We start from the raw sequence: 15,202 nt of genomic DNA on the forward strand, positions 1-15,202 counted from the left end.
TTAATATTAGGCCTACATTAGTTTTTAATATTAGGCCTTCATCTCTCTGGAACCTGAAACCTTTTTTTATAAAAATGGTTCTCTTGGCTTTATTTGGGTTATATGCTATATATAATATAAAGAAACACTGACTTGCGGGATATTGGACTTCATTATTTAAAATTTTGGATAAAGATGTATAACAGGTAATGTCCACAGAGTAAAGCAGATAACACAAGCTTCTGTAAGAAGCTTTACTGAAACAAAGGAAAAACATAATAGGCACTGATTATAATTTTTATCGATATCGTAGGTTACATTTCAAAAGCATAGCCTACCATTATACAATGAACGCTACAGTAGCACCTATTATTTTCAGTATTTCTATTCTATATCACAGGCAGAGTTGCCCCTATATTAATGTACCTGCATGTGGGTCGTGAGGGTAGTCAATCTGCCAGAGATGCAGAGTGGCTTTGCATTGACCATCTTTGAAATGTCAAGTCTAATGTATAACTGGGATGCAAAGGATCCAAAATGATAATAGATTAAAGTTTTGCTCACTTTATCCACAACCTGTTACAGTACATCAGATTTAAGTCTGGAATCAGCAAAATTCCCAACTTGAGTATACGATACGTACTCAGACCATCACTACAAATAGTAATAGCCTGATTTATCAATACATGCACTGTACCCTAATCCTTGGGAGAATTCTGTTTTCAGATTTGCACGAGGATTGACATTTTAACGGAAAAATTTCAGTTTATTCCTTTGACGGAGTGATTAACAGGTGAGTACAATATTTTAACTTACGCTAAAGTCCCGTTAATTAGAATAACAATATAGTATATAGCTAGAGGTTATACAACGCAACTGGGTTGCTAAAGTTGATCATTACGACCAACTATTACGACCTTGGCCAATAAGTAACGAAAGATAGCTAGCTAGCCACTAGCTAGATAGCTAACTTAACATTAGCCAGCAGCCACTACATAACTTCAACGAATTTCGACGTTAGTTTACCAAAGTGGCTGAACAGAATTTTAAGAAGATCATCCATCCATTGTCAACCAAATTAGCCATTTGTGATTTCCTTGTAACGGGGACCAAATAGCTATGTCCACTTACATTCACTAAAAGTGCCTGTCGTAGTTAATGTCCTCTAGTGAATTCGCCTTATTCACCTATGGCACTTCCTTTAAACCAAAACGAGGCTGTGGGGTACGGAAGTAACGTTGGCCCGCCCATCTGTAGACTTCTGTCATAACGTTACCTACAATGCCGCCGCATTGTTGTGTTCCCAAATGTACGTCTTCAAAGAGAAAGAAATCCTATACAGGTCAAACCTTCCATCGTTTCCCCAAAGATCCTGTACTTTGCCGGGAATTGATTCATAAAATAAGAAGAGATCCTGGTCGCCATTTCAAGGTAAGATATTAACATTAGTTTACGATGCTAACGTTAGCCATATTTACGTTAACTGTCATAGAGATAGCTAGCTACACCTTCCGGCTAAATAGACATGACTTGATTAGCCACGCACCGGTCCTTTTTAAGTTATAACATGTGAAGGGCTGATTCGGGGGTAACGTTAAGCAAGTTGTTGCTCTTTATACTAGCCTGGTCAGCTAACATCCTGCCGTGGGTAGCCGTGTCTTACAGCAAAATATAAACAAGACGTGATCTGTGCCTGTTTATGATAATAACCATTGCTAATCTAGACCATGTTAAGCACACAACTATGTATAAACAGTAACATCCATTTTACTGGGTTTGTGCATCCCAGTAGACGACATTACTGATTTGTTTTTAGCATCTGTGTTACCTGTGAGACTTGAATAGTACCTTCCCCAACCCTACATAACATCGCTATGTGAACTGAGCAACCCATGCCTGTAAACAAATTAACTTATACTTTATATTTAATCATTTTAATAACCAACAGTAGCACCCTGCCTTGCTTTAGTGATACATTGGAAACAAGCTATTTTGACTTATGGTTCCAATACACTTTTAGCTAAAGATCACATCAACTGCACATAACATGTTATTTTTAGTCTAGCAGGGAAAGATGAACTGTTGATATGAACGATCAAGATGAACATTTGAACGTTTAGCAAACGTATTTGTTCTAGCAGTGGCACCACTCCTTAAACTGAGCAGTTTATCCACAGTCATGATACCTGAATGTTGTAAGGTGCCTCGTTTTTTCGCATTGAGCAAAAAGACTTAGCTCTCACACTGACTGTCTCGCTCCTCTTGACTGTCTGTAAAATAATTTATTGTTAATACTCAAAATCTGTCAGTCAGTCTGGTGTGGTTAATATATCTTAACAATGCTTAGCATCAGCTTGTAATGTTGTCACATCCTGTTGTTCTATCTAGCTAACAAGCTAACTTTAAAAGTAATGTTAGCTAATGTTGATTTCAGAAAAAAAGCAGTGATTGTCCGTGCATTACCTTCCACATCGTGCACATATCCCTCGATCCAGTTGCTGTATCCTTTCAGAAAAACAGCCCGGGGAATCATGCAGTCCTTATTGGCCCATTTTTTCGACATAGTCCATTGTTATTTCGGGAAGACATGAATGATTTGATGTCCACACAGGTATCACCATGATGACAGATGCCCGCTGCTGCGCTCTGTCAATGAACTTCCGGTTTAGAGTGTACCCCCTAGCCTCGTTTTGGATTTCAAGATGGAGGCGCGGTGAATAATGCCAATGGGACGTGTTTAGCAGCACTATTAAGCGAGAAGAAAAGATTGCGTTACTAAGAATCGGTCCAAAAATATATAGCGCCACCTAGCTATTGTAACAGTCATTCAATGAAATTATGTGCAACAAATTAACCCGTGTGTGCTCCTTTATTTACAGAAAACAATGGTAGAAAAGTGGGTAATTGAAGATTTTTGGGAATGGCTTGAGGAAATTCATCTGAGTGACGCAAAAGAAACGTTCAGAGGTATTTACTGGGTGACTTCTACAAATGTCCATTCTGTGATGTGATTAAGTTTCAATTAACCAAGTACTTGAAACATCTTGAGTTGTTACATCACCACCAACCTAACTTTAGAATTGAATGTGATATAGAAGGCTGCAAGAGAAGCTATAAAAGTGTCCCCGTATTTAGAAACCACATCTACCGAAAGCATAGAGCTGCATTTCATACAACTAGTCACAGTCAGGAAAATACACCATCAGAGCACAATGAATAGGACATTTTAGATGCTGGAAATTCACAACCAGTTGGTTTGCCTGCTATTGATATTAACACACTTTTGTCTGGGCTAAGGCAACATATTGCTCTTTTTATATTAAACATCCAAGAAAAGCATCTCATTCCCAAAGTAACACAAGAAACCATTGTTACCAACCTTCAGTCCATTCAGCATTTTTTTCAAGAAAACTATGATGCAATAATAAATTTTAACTTGGAACAGTAAGGATTTCAACTTGAAGGCAATGAGGACTTAGACAGCTTGCTTTCCGATGAGAGAGTATTTGAGTCTGCTTTTGAGTATGTGCAATCTGAATACAAATTGCTACAATACAGCAAAGAAAATCTGAATCTTGTGGAGCCTGTACAAAACATTCTAGGTGTTAACAGCAAGGGGAAGGAAGACACATTTCAGTATGTGCCAATAAAAGATGTTCTCAAAATTAATTTGGAAAAACGGGACATTTTTGAGTCTTTTCAAAGAAACAGTGAAAAAGCTACAAGTGCACTTTTGGAAAACTTCACAGACGGAAAGATTTTCCAAGGATGCCCTTTTCTTGGAGACCCAAATATTCTTAGGATACATCTCTACACAGATGAATTTGAGGTGGTGAATCCTTTGGGTTCCAATAGATCCATTCACAAAATCACAGCATTTTACTTCACTATTGGAAATCTAGAGTCCAACTTCAAGTCACAGCTGAGAGACACACATTTATGCATACTTGTAAGATATCAGCTGCTTCAGAGGTATTCGCACAGAAAAAGTTTGCATCCACTTATTCATGACCTTAAGAAGTTATACTTGGACGGACTGTCAATCAATGTGAATGGACACAATTTCAATATCAGGTGTGCTCTGGCTACCATTTAAGCTGACAATTTATCTGCTCATAGCTTGGCTGGATTCACTTGCTGTTTCAACAGTGGCCGAGTGTGCAGGTTTTGTATGACCACACACAAAGAATTAAGATCTCATGTCAATGACGACAATGTCATCATCCGATCTTCACAGGTACACAAATATCATTTGAACGTAGTCAGACAGAATAGTGAAATATCAAAACTGACATACGGTGTGGTCAGAGAAAGCCCATTCAGTGATCTAGAATACTTTGATGTCACCAAAGCGTTTCCTCCAGACTTAATGCATGGCTTCTGATATTAAAATTTGGGCCCCTCAAACCACTGTGGTGCTTGTGATTTGAGGGACAGCACCAATATTTATCTAAGAAATTATCACGGAACACTTGCAACTATAAGAACCTGTGCTATACCCTCACCAAAAAGCACCAGTTGAGGCAGTGCTGGGAACTTACATCGTTAGACGTCCTCCACCAAAGCACCTACACCGATGGGGACCGACTGATTCCATTCCCATCTTTGCCACTGGACATTAAGGAAGGCGTTGCTGGCAAGAGTGGGGTTGATAACATCTACGGAGAGGAGAAACCTGGTGTGACAAGTTCTCTCTCAACAAACATCATCAAATATAAAGTGGGTGACAGCATCATCATAGATATCATGGAAGAGGACATACCAGTTTTCCTGAAAATGGCCAAGATAATCCAGTTCAGAGGTATCTGGATGATATTTGGAAAGTTGCTGACACCAAAAACTTTCAACAGTCATTACCATGCCTTCATACTGGAGGACAACAAGAAAATGATTGTGGTTCTGCCAGGAGAGGAGAAAGACTATTGTGCTCTGGATACTTATATCCATGATGATGTTACATTCATCACGCTTCATCACAGCATGCACCAACAGAGGTAAAATAAAATCAATGTGTAAATAATGAATAAAAAAACATCTTAATTATGCCTTTTAAAAATAGTGTTTTCCTCCTGTATTGCAGAACAGCAAATTCATGGAGAGACTTTGCTGGGCCTTACAGAGCGAATGGTGGAGAAATTATTCCCTGTAATGAAAAAACTGGTTGCATTTCTGAGGGAATTAGAGAAATTAAAGAGAAGGTCATATTCACAGTAAGTATAAAATGTGTCCAAATGTATAAAGAAATGGTACTTCCATGATTTGCTCAGAATATGTATGCAGTTTGTCTCATTAAGATATCAGTTGATGTACATCTGAAATCAGTGCAGCATTCCCAGCTCAATGGTCAACTCTCGAACTGATGGTTATGAAACACTTATTGCTTCACCATTCCATGAACACACGTAAGAGCTGATAAAGTAGAAATAAAAAGCTCTTACAATCACATAGTTTCCTCTTAAAACAAAATAACTAATTGGGAGCAAATTAATGTGGCATGAGATTAGGCTTTACAAACAATAGGCTACAGGTGGCATTACATTGCTAGCAAACCTACATACAGTTATACTATTAAAAAACGGTTTGTTCAATATGTTTTGATTAAATCCAGAACATTGAAATAAATCAATACTTTAAGTAATTACATCACCTTGTTCGCGTTTGAGCTAGGTGCAAATTTCACGTAATTATCCCTCGCCAAAACACCTTCGCTTCAAGTAAACCTCCACCTGCTCGGGGATACGCAGGTGTGCACTATATAAAACTTTAGTACGCAAATTCAGTAGGCAACAAAGCTGCTTTCAAAATAAAACTCAAAAAAATATATATTGAAAATATGACCTAAAACTTGTAGAAAATAAACGCACAAATATAAAACATTTCTGACACTTTAAGGGTCCTTTACAGTCAAAGCTGAACTCTGGGATGTATAAAATTAATAAAGGGCAAGTACAGGCTCTAATTCAACTGAATCCTTAACCATACAGACAGGAAACCCAAGTGCCCTATAAGGTTCAAGCACCATGTACTGAGTAAGTATACTGGTCTTAAAATGCAAGAAAAAGTCATGTTGTCAAATATTTAAGAAAGATGTAACTTTTTTTAAACAGACAAGGACATCATCAGCCATGTGTGGGGCAACAATGGCTGGCTGTTTTCCTTCTCCCTGAGTTTCCCCCAGAGCTCAACGAGGATCCATCCTTTAAAAAAAAAGATAAGTCCCACCTGCGCTCCCTTTTAATCCAAGTGCTGTTCGATAACATTACAACATTACAAAATTTTTGAATACTTTTTAAAGCAAAAAAACTACATTTTAACACTTGTTGTGGTGAGCACTGTGTATTGCGAAGATAATCTGCTTTCAGGTATCCAAGCCATAAAATGTATGGAGATGTTCTAGGCAGCTTGAATACAAAATATCCCTTCTTAAAGGATGGTAGACCCTCTGGCCATGTATGTACAACTTTATTGAAATGCCACAATGGTCACTTTTACAGGAAAGCTCCCACATAATAGTGCATGCATATAAAGTATGCTTTTATCTCTACAGGATACCTTACTAGAATGCCTAAATACATTTAAAAAGGAAAGGATTACTTTGATCCACTCAGAAACAGTTCAGTTCATGTAGAAAAAATATGGGGACAAGAGAAACATTGACCAGACAACTGGGGACCATTTTTCAGAACAGAAGGTTTGCCTCATTTAATAATCCATTAATTAATTTGTTGAATGTATAAATTAGATTAATGTCATTCTTTCAGAATTATAAACACATTTTCAAAACTTATCAATGTTCTTCCTGACCTGTGTCCTTCCAAATTCCAGCTAGCAAAAAGATCAAGAGATGAGGAAAATGTGTTCCAAACTCCCACACAAGAGGTTTGCACATTTTTGCAGTATAGTACAGTATTTATATGTTGTTGTATAGATATATCTTTTGATCCTTTACGGTGCTGCACAATGTTGTTGTTTTTTATGTTGGTGCTGGATCTGGAAACCATCTGAGAAGATGAAACAAGTTTTGAGGAGCACAATAAAACAATCATTGCCGAGTTACACAAAAAAGAGCCAGATTACTATGCAATTAGAAATAGAATGAGGCAATCTTTGTTTAAAAGAGTGGAGTACATGGGAAGACCAACACACGAGGTGATGGAAATGTTTCCATTTCTAACAGTTCCATGGCTTGTAAGTTGCCATTGTAATATTTCATAACACAGAGCAAAAGCATAATAATGTATTTCTTATGATTTGTTTGTGTTCTATATTCTCTTCTGTTGAAGATGCGACATGAAATGGCAATGTGCTTTGGGGACGGTATTGATTTCAACTTACAGTGGGGCAAAAAAGTATTTAGTCAGCCACCAATTGTGCAAGTTCTCCCACTTAAAAAGATGAGAGAGGCCTGTAATTTTCATCATATGTAAACTTCAACTATGAGAGAAAAAATGAGAAAATGGTCACCTACAAACAAGCAAGATTTCTGGCTCTCACAGACCTGTAACTTCTACTTTAAGAGGCTCCTCTGTCCTCCACTCGTTACCTGTATTAATTGCACCTGTTTGAACTTGTTATCAGTATAAAACACACCGCCCGGACAACGAAGGAGTGGCTTCGTAAGAAGCCTTTCAAGGTCCTGGAGTGGCCTAGCCAGTGTTAGATTCTGTCCAAGTTTGATCCATGAACAAAATAAATGCAACCGAAAGTCAGGGGAGAGCCATCTTTATTCAGCATGAGGCTACGATGTTAACCTTCCATCTCTCTCATTTTTCTCTCCAATGATTACAAAGTGGACACAGTATTTTATGCCCCAGCACATCCCCTCCATTATCTGTCTGTCTTCCAATCACATATGTGTATTCTATATCCTAACCTTACATGGCCTAATAGTGTCCCCTCTTAAGTTTCTTGGCTCCATCAGGTTGTGTGGGGCCCCTCAGTAGTAGATACCAACTGCTTGTGATACGGTACCTCATATAGCACAAGATAACGAACCATTCCTCTAACAAGAGGACTAAAATACATGCATATCATCAGGTAAAGACAGGTTTCCTCACTATGGTGCCAACCTATGTGCCAACCTACGGTCCATGGGTCTATTCATAGAATCCTATGACAGTCAGATGGAAAGGATTCAGAAAAGGGGGATCACATTTCCTACCTAGTGTCCTTTGTACAGAGATAGTTAGTACTCTCATACATTGTGTCAAGCTTAATTCAATTACTTTCATGCTCAATATCTATCACCAGTCATCAGATCTCAACCCCATAGAAAATCTTTGGAGGGAGTTGAAAGTCTGTGTTGCCCAGCGACAGCCCCAAAACATCACTGCTCTAGAGGAGATCTGCATGGAGGAATGGGCCAAAATACCAGCAACAGTGTGTGAAAACCTTGTGAAGACTTACAGAAAACATTTTACCTCTGTCATTGCCAACAACGGGTATATAACAAAGTATTGAGATTAACTTTTGTTATTAACCAAATACTTATTTTCCACCATCATTTACCAATAAATTCATTAAAAATCCTACAATGTGATATTCTGGATTTTTTTTCTCATTTTGTCTCTCATAGTTGAAGTGTACTTATGATGAAAATTACAGGTCTCTTTCATCTTTTTAAGTGGGAGAATTTGCACAATTGGTGGCTGGCTAAATACTTTTTTTGCCCCACTGTAAACGACGCATTAGTTATAATGACCCCCAACATCCTCAGGCTGGCAAAACGGGGAATCCATCGTGGCCTCTTATCTAGTCTACTTGGAAACAATTAGGCAAATGAAGAAGATACATCTTATCGTTTAAAAATGCTAATGCAAACTTAACTTAAGAAACCTCCAGATTACAAAGCATTCAACATGTTCTCTCGATTGGGTGCATCTGTTGTCTTTTCTATAATTTGATCTGGAAAGGAATGCAGCCCTGATCATTCTGCCCCATTTGTTTAGAGAGAACAGAAAGTTACTATTCTATCTAGACAAGGTAAATGTTGAGTCTACGTGCTTCCTGGTTTTAGATTTAATATTTCCTGCACTGCGTAACCTACATATATTCTAATGATATTGTCAAGTACACTTCTGTTTGAACCGTGCGTGTTGTTATTTTATTGGGTTGTGGCTATTACTTTAATTTGTTATAGAGTCATCATGGAATTGGGATATTTTAAGAATACTCACTTTAACTCACTTTTTATGAATTGAGTGAAACACATGATCTGGACAATGTATTGTATAATTTGATTGACTGATTTGAGACATACAGCTGCACATCTGAATTGCAACGTGCAGGTTGAATTCATAATTGAATTAATACTTACTGTTGTCTGAAGAGGTCTTTTAAAAACACATAAGTAGAAATTGCTATGTTACACAAACCCTAAAGCAGAAATGTTGATGAAAGTGCCCATATTAAGCTAGGCTCTGAAATACGCCTTTCCCGCTAGCAACGCGTCATATGACGTAGGCAAAGGCAAACAATAGGTTGTGCTCCCGCTCCGCTTCTCACAATACAGAGAGCGAGATAAAGAGAACGTTTTAGAGAAGTCAAGTCATAATGGTAAATTATTGTGTTTGTGCTGGGTGCACAAATTCCAACCTGTCTGGAAATCGTGTACATCATTTTCCTTCTAGGAAATCAAGGGCATTCGTTTTTGGGTGCGTTTTGTGCAGGTGAAGAGAGCAGACTTCACTGCCTCGTCTGTCACCACACACTCGGTCGTTTGTGGCGCTCATTTCACTCGAGAGTTATAGACCTGGAGATTTGTTGGAGTCTCGGATGCGATTTCGGAGTAAGGACCATGTGAGTCTGATTACCGATGCTGTGCCCTCGATGGACTCAAGTCCACCACAGTCAAAGCTTTCACCTGAACCTGGCGCGGGCAGGACTGGAGGAACAAGTGCTAGCACTTGCAGAAATTCCATGCACCGAAAAAGAGCTCTTAGCAGAGTAAGTCTTACTTTAAATTATTTTAACTCTTAATTTGGCTGATTTCGTAATGTTTTAGTCTAATTTCAGAATAAAGAAGTGATTTGAGCGTGTATGTATTGGGCAATCCACCATCTAACTAGTAACATAGTTACATGGTAGCTTGACTATTGCATTAGCAAACATTTGGTAGCTGTTGATTTGATGACAGGAGTTGCTAAAATTGCGTCTGAAACCATTCCCTCAACTGGATTAAAAATGCGCTGACTGCAAGTTCCTAGCATCAGGGCTTCAGTATACATAGAGAGAGAGAGGGGGAGAGACTAAGAACAGGTTTTCGCAATTGTCTGCCTTGACATCAATGCAGTTTGCACAAAGTTATAGCTATGAGCTGTTGGCAGGCAGCTAGCCCAAACACCCCCGTTTCCCCCGCATTTTATTAAGCTAGCTATGAGCTGTTGGCAGGCAGCTAGCCCAAACACCCCGTTTCCGGTTTAAATTAAGACCATCTACATGTATGTTTGATATAAAACAAGGTCGAAAGTATGTTTGCTGAAGTACGTTCACTTGCCAGACTCCAGCCTTTTTACTAATAATCTGAATTATTTTTAACCCAGTAAGCAACACGCCAGCAGCCCGCTAGCTTTTTGACGCTGCAGCCACCAATCTTTACTGCAAAGCGTCTGACCAGCGGGATGCCAGATGCAGGACGCTTTTTATGGTGTGCATCGCAGTCAGGCCACCGGTGGGCCGCTTGCATTACAATGCCTTCCAACAATACCCTGATCAGCGTCTCACCGGCTGCTAGACACTTTTACTGCACTGAAACCACCCTCATGTCCCAATATTTGGTTTTATTTATAATAATCCTATTTTAGTCATCACAAATGACAATGAACTGAATTAAATCTAAACAATTAATTGAAAGTACAAGATTCATACAAAAAACATGTGCTTTATACAGCAAGCATACAAAATAAACATATGCAAATGAAATAAATCAAACAGTGCAAGATGCATGCAAAATAAATTCCAGCAACAGATATAGAAAAAACATAGTATTTGAATGTGACAAAGAACAAAATAAACATAATACAATACTAAATAAGCAAGGGCTGGAATACAAGTGTTGTGGTTTTGTGCTGGAACTGTGTCATTCATATTCACGGCAGGTCCCTTTTACTGCTGCAACGTCTTCTCCCACCTGTGCGGAATGCTGCCCCTTTCAGGTACCTGGTGTGGAATCTGAGCATTAACAATTACAATATGAATGTACGTTTCATTGAAAGTGCATGTGTCTAAATAATGAGAACAACAGAAACCTCTCTGTTTAGATGATCACTCTGTAACAGAAACCTCTCTGTTTATCTCTCTGTAGGAATGTTTACGATGGTCATATGGCATGGGGGGTTGACTTCTAAAAACATGGTCTTTGCTAGTTAGAAACGCCTTCAATGTATATATCAGTTTTGTAACCAACATTTCAGTGAGAAGAAGATAATGGAACGTTCACCGTATGACATCTGTGCTGCAATTTTCCAATAAACGTGAGCAAACTTCTCCCTCGATTTGATACTGGTTCTACATTATTTGACCACTATACGAAACCGCCGATTTCTAACACTGGGGACCTGGTTCTGGACAGCCTCATCGGTGGCATCCTGGGTGGAAGGATTCTTTCTTATTTCTCCTCTAATACAGTAATCAGATATTATACTTAAATGGTCTGACATGATTTTGAGAAAAATAATCTACAAACCCGATTCCAAAAAAGTTGGGACACTGTACAAATTAAAAAAGGAATGGAATAATTTACAAATCTCAAACTTATATTTAATTCACAATAGAATTATAGATAACATATGAATGTTGAAAGTGAGACATTTTGTAATGTCATGCCAAATATTGGCTCATTTTGGATTTCATGAGAGCTACACATTCCAAAAAAGTTGGGACAGGTAGCAATAAGAGGCCGGAAAAGTTAAATGTACAGATAAGGAACAGCTGGAGGACCAATTTGCAACTTATTATGTCAATTGGCAACATGACTGGGGATAAAAAGAGCCTCTCAGAGTGGCAGTGTCTCTCAGAAGTCAAGATGGGCAGAGGATCACCAATTACCCCAATGCTGCGGCGAAAAATAGTGGAGCAATATCAGAAAGGAGTTTCTCAGAGAAAAATTGCAAAGAGTTTGAAGTTATCATCTACAGTGCATTATATCATCCAAAGATTCAGGGAATCTGGAACAATCTCTGTGCGTAAGGGTCAAGGCCGGAAAACCATACTGGATGCCCGTGATCTTCGGGCCCTCAGACGGCACTGCATCACATACAGGAATGATACTGTAATGGAAATCACAACATGGGCTCAGGAATACTTCCAGAAAACATTGTCGGTGAACACAATCCACCGTGCCATTCGCCGTTGCCGGCTAAAACTCTATAGGTCAAAAAAGAAGCCGTATCTAAACAGGATCCAGAAGCGCAGGCGTTTTCTCTGGGCCAAGGATCATTTAAAATGGACTGTGGTAAAGTTGAAAAGTGTTCTGTGGTTAGACGAATCAAAATTTGAAGTTCATTTTGGAAAACTGGGACACCATGTCATCCGGACTAAAGAGGACAAGGACAATCCAAGTTGTTATCAGCGCTCAGTTTAGAAGCCTGCATCTCTGATGGTATGGGGTTGCATGAGTGTGTGTGGCATGGGCAGCCTACACATCTGGAAAGGCACCATCAATGCTGACAGTTATATCCAAGTTCCAGAACAACATATGCTCCCATCCAGACGTCGTCTCTTTCTGGGAATACCTTGCATTTTCCAACATGACAATGCCAGACCACATACTGCATCAATTACATTGTCATGGCTGCATAGAAGAAGGATCCAGGTACTTAAATGGCCAGCCTGCAGTCCAAATCTTTCACCCATAGAAAACATTTGGCACATCATAAAGAGGAAGGTGCAACAAAGAAGACCTAAGACAGTTGAGCAACTAGAAGCCTGTATTAGACAAGATTGGGACAACATTCCTAATCATAAACTTGAGCACCTTGTCTCCTCAGTCCCCAGACGTTTGCAGCCTTTTATAAAAAGAGGGGATGCCACACAGTGGTAAACATGGCCTTGTCCCAACTTTTTTGAGATGTGTTGATGCCATGAAATTTAAAATCAACTTATTTGTCCCTTAAAGTGATACATTTTCTCAGTTTAAACATTTGATATGTCATCTATGTTGTATTCTGAATAAAATATATTTAAATTTGAAACTTCCACATCATTGCATTCTGTTTTTATTCACAGTTTTAGTGTCCTAACTTTTTTGGAATCGGGTTTGTATTAGCCATGTACAAAATAACGTACTTTGAAGAATAGTCCTGAGGAAAAGGTCCTTAAAGTCTTGTTCCCAGCTCCAGTCCAGGTGATCAAGACGGCGAGAGCCCTTGTAATGATGCACGGTAGCAGCCACCACACTGTGTACTTCAGCTCCCTGACAGCCTTAACATCCAAACAGCCAACCTACAGATAATTAAAAGGTTTTACATTTGACAGCTCATGTTAAATGTTTCTAATCACTTTATATAACATCTAAATAAATAAATAAAAACAAAACTTCTTATCAGTTTGGTAAGAAGGTCCGTGTCTTGCCTCAACTGTGAATAAAACTGCTGCAGGTCTTCCAGGTTGTCAAGGGGGCGCTGAATACCCTAAACATTTTGTAACGACAACTCCTCCACTGAGCCATTTTCTTGGACACAAGCAAACACTCTGGCCATCTTGTTCGACATCACACGCAGTTGTGCTCATGTGGTGCAACTGAAGTGAATTACCTGGATTTACAAAAAAAAGCAGTTAGTCACCATCACAAACCACTGGCAAATTGCACGACAAGACAAATTAAAGGTTTTATGAAGACAAGATGCTAGCGTAACTTTAGTCTTGCTTTTACCTGATTGTAGAGCCAGCTGTACCCTCAGCTGGACAATCACTACAGTCAGACGCTTGATCTTCTCCACATTCAGAAATTAAAGTTCAGAGAGTAAAGACAGACAGTTAATTATTCAGTCCTAAATATCAAGTTATTTTACACTCCTCAGAACTTATATTATATTGGCGAAAATGTTCCTTCTTACCTTCATGTGCAGAGCTAAAACTTTGCGAAGCTCTGCCTTCTTGTCCTTAAAAATTAATTGAAATGGACAAACAAAACTAAAAGCAACATGCTTTAATGATGTACGTTCAACATCTGGGTTAAGTGAATGAACCCACACATACATTATAGCAGTCCTCCTCATGGTGCTGTGGAGCGCCTCTGGTGCCGTGGAGTACTGTGTTTGCTCCATCCTAAAAATAAACAATTATTTATTAGGTAAATCTGGTGAAACCAAGTAAACATGAAGTGCTAAAATATTTGTTTTCAACTTCCAAATAGGTGTCCAATGATTAATAAATAAATAATTGATTGCTAAATGATTGTACCCTAATTGAAGTATCTGTTTAGTAGGATCATGATTTTGCATACCATTGCATGAAAGACTGCATTACTCAGTTTTTTATTATTCATTGCTCAAAAAAATTAAGAGAACACATAATCATCACAGTATAACACCAAGTCAATTAAACTTCATGGAATATCAATCTGTCCAGTTAGGAAGCATAAGCGATTGTGAATCAATGTCACCTCTGTATTGGTGCAAATGCAAGTGACAACAGGTGCATTGGAGAGGAAACAGCAACCCCCAAAAAGGGAATGTTTTTGCAGGTGGTGGCCACAGACAATTGCTCTCTCCTTATTCTTCCTGACTGATGTTTCTCTAGTTATGCATTTTGCTAATGTCCTTTTCACTACTGGTAGCATGAGGCGTTACCTGAAGCCCATTCAGGATGCACAGGGAGTCCAGCTCCTCCTGGATGGCACATCAATGCGTGCTGTCGTGAGAAGGTTTGCTGTGTCTCCCAGTACAGTCTCAAGAGCATAGAGATACCAGGAGATGGGCTGTAACACAAGGAGAGCTGGACAGGGCCGCAGAAGGGCATCAACCCAACAACAGGACCTGTATCTGACCCTTTGTGTGAGGAGGAACATGAGGATCACTGCCAGAGCCCTACAAAATGACCTCCAGTGGGTTACTGGGTGTGCATGTTTCTGACCAAACTTCCAGAAACAGACTCCATGAGGGTGGCATGAGAGCCCAATCAATAATTATTTTTTAATAAAGCCCTTTTTACAACAGGAGTTGTCACAAAGAACTTTACAGAGACACCCGGCCTTAAACCCCAAGTAGCAAATAACAGTAGTGTT

General features: G+C 39.0%; 2 long non-coding RNA genes across 2 annotated transcripts; one reads left to right on the plus strand and one right to left on the minus strand.

Moving 5' to 3' along the window:
• Positions 1-5,068: 5,068 nt before the first annotated feature.
• LOC109616917 lies at positions 5,069-6,933 on the plus strand. The gene is made up of 4 exons (XR_002198224.1): positions 5,069-5,189; positions 6,087-6,429; positions 6,527-6,670; positions 6,805-6,933. It is a non-coding gene; the product is annotated as an uncharacterized LOC109616917 (long non-coding RNA).
• Positions 6,934-13,848: 6,915 nt separating this feature from the next.
• Positions 13,849-14,959, minus strand: LOC117593337. Its single transcript, XR_004574785.1, has 4 exons — positions 14,769-14,959; positions 14,176-14,244; positions 14,034-14,078; positions 13,849-13,910 (listed from the first exon to the last, which is right to left on the minus strand). It is a non-coding gene; the product is annotated as an uncharacterized LOC117593337 (long non-coding RNA).
• Between the last annotated feature and the right edge of the window lie 243 nt (positions 14,960-15,202).

This window comes from Esox lucius, chromosome 19, assembly GCF_011004845.1.
Source record: "Esox lucius isolate fEsoLuc1 chromosome 19, fEsoLuc1.pri, whole genome shotgun sequence".
In the NCBI taxonomy this organism is placed as follows: domain Eukaryota; kingdom Metazoa; phylum Chordata; class Actinopteri; order Esociformes; family Esocidae; genus Esox; species Esox lucius.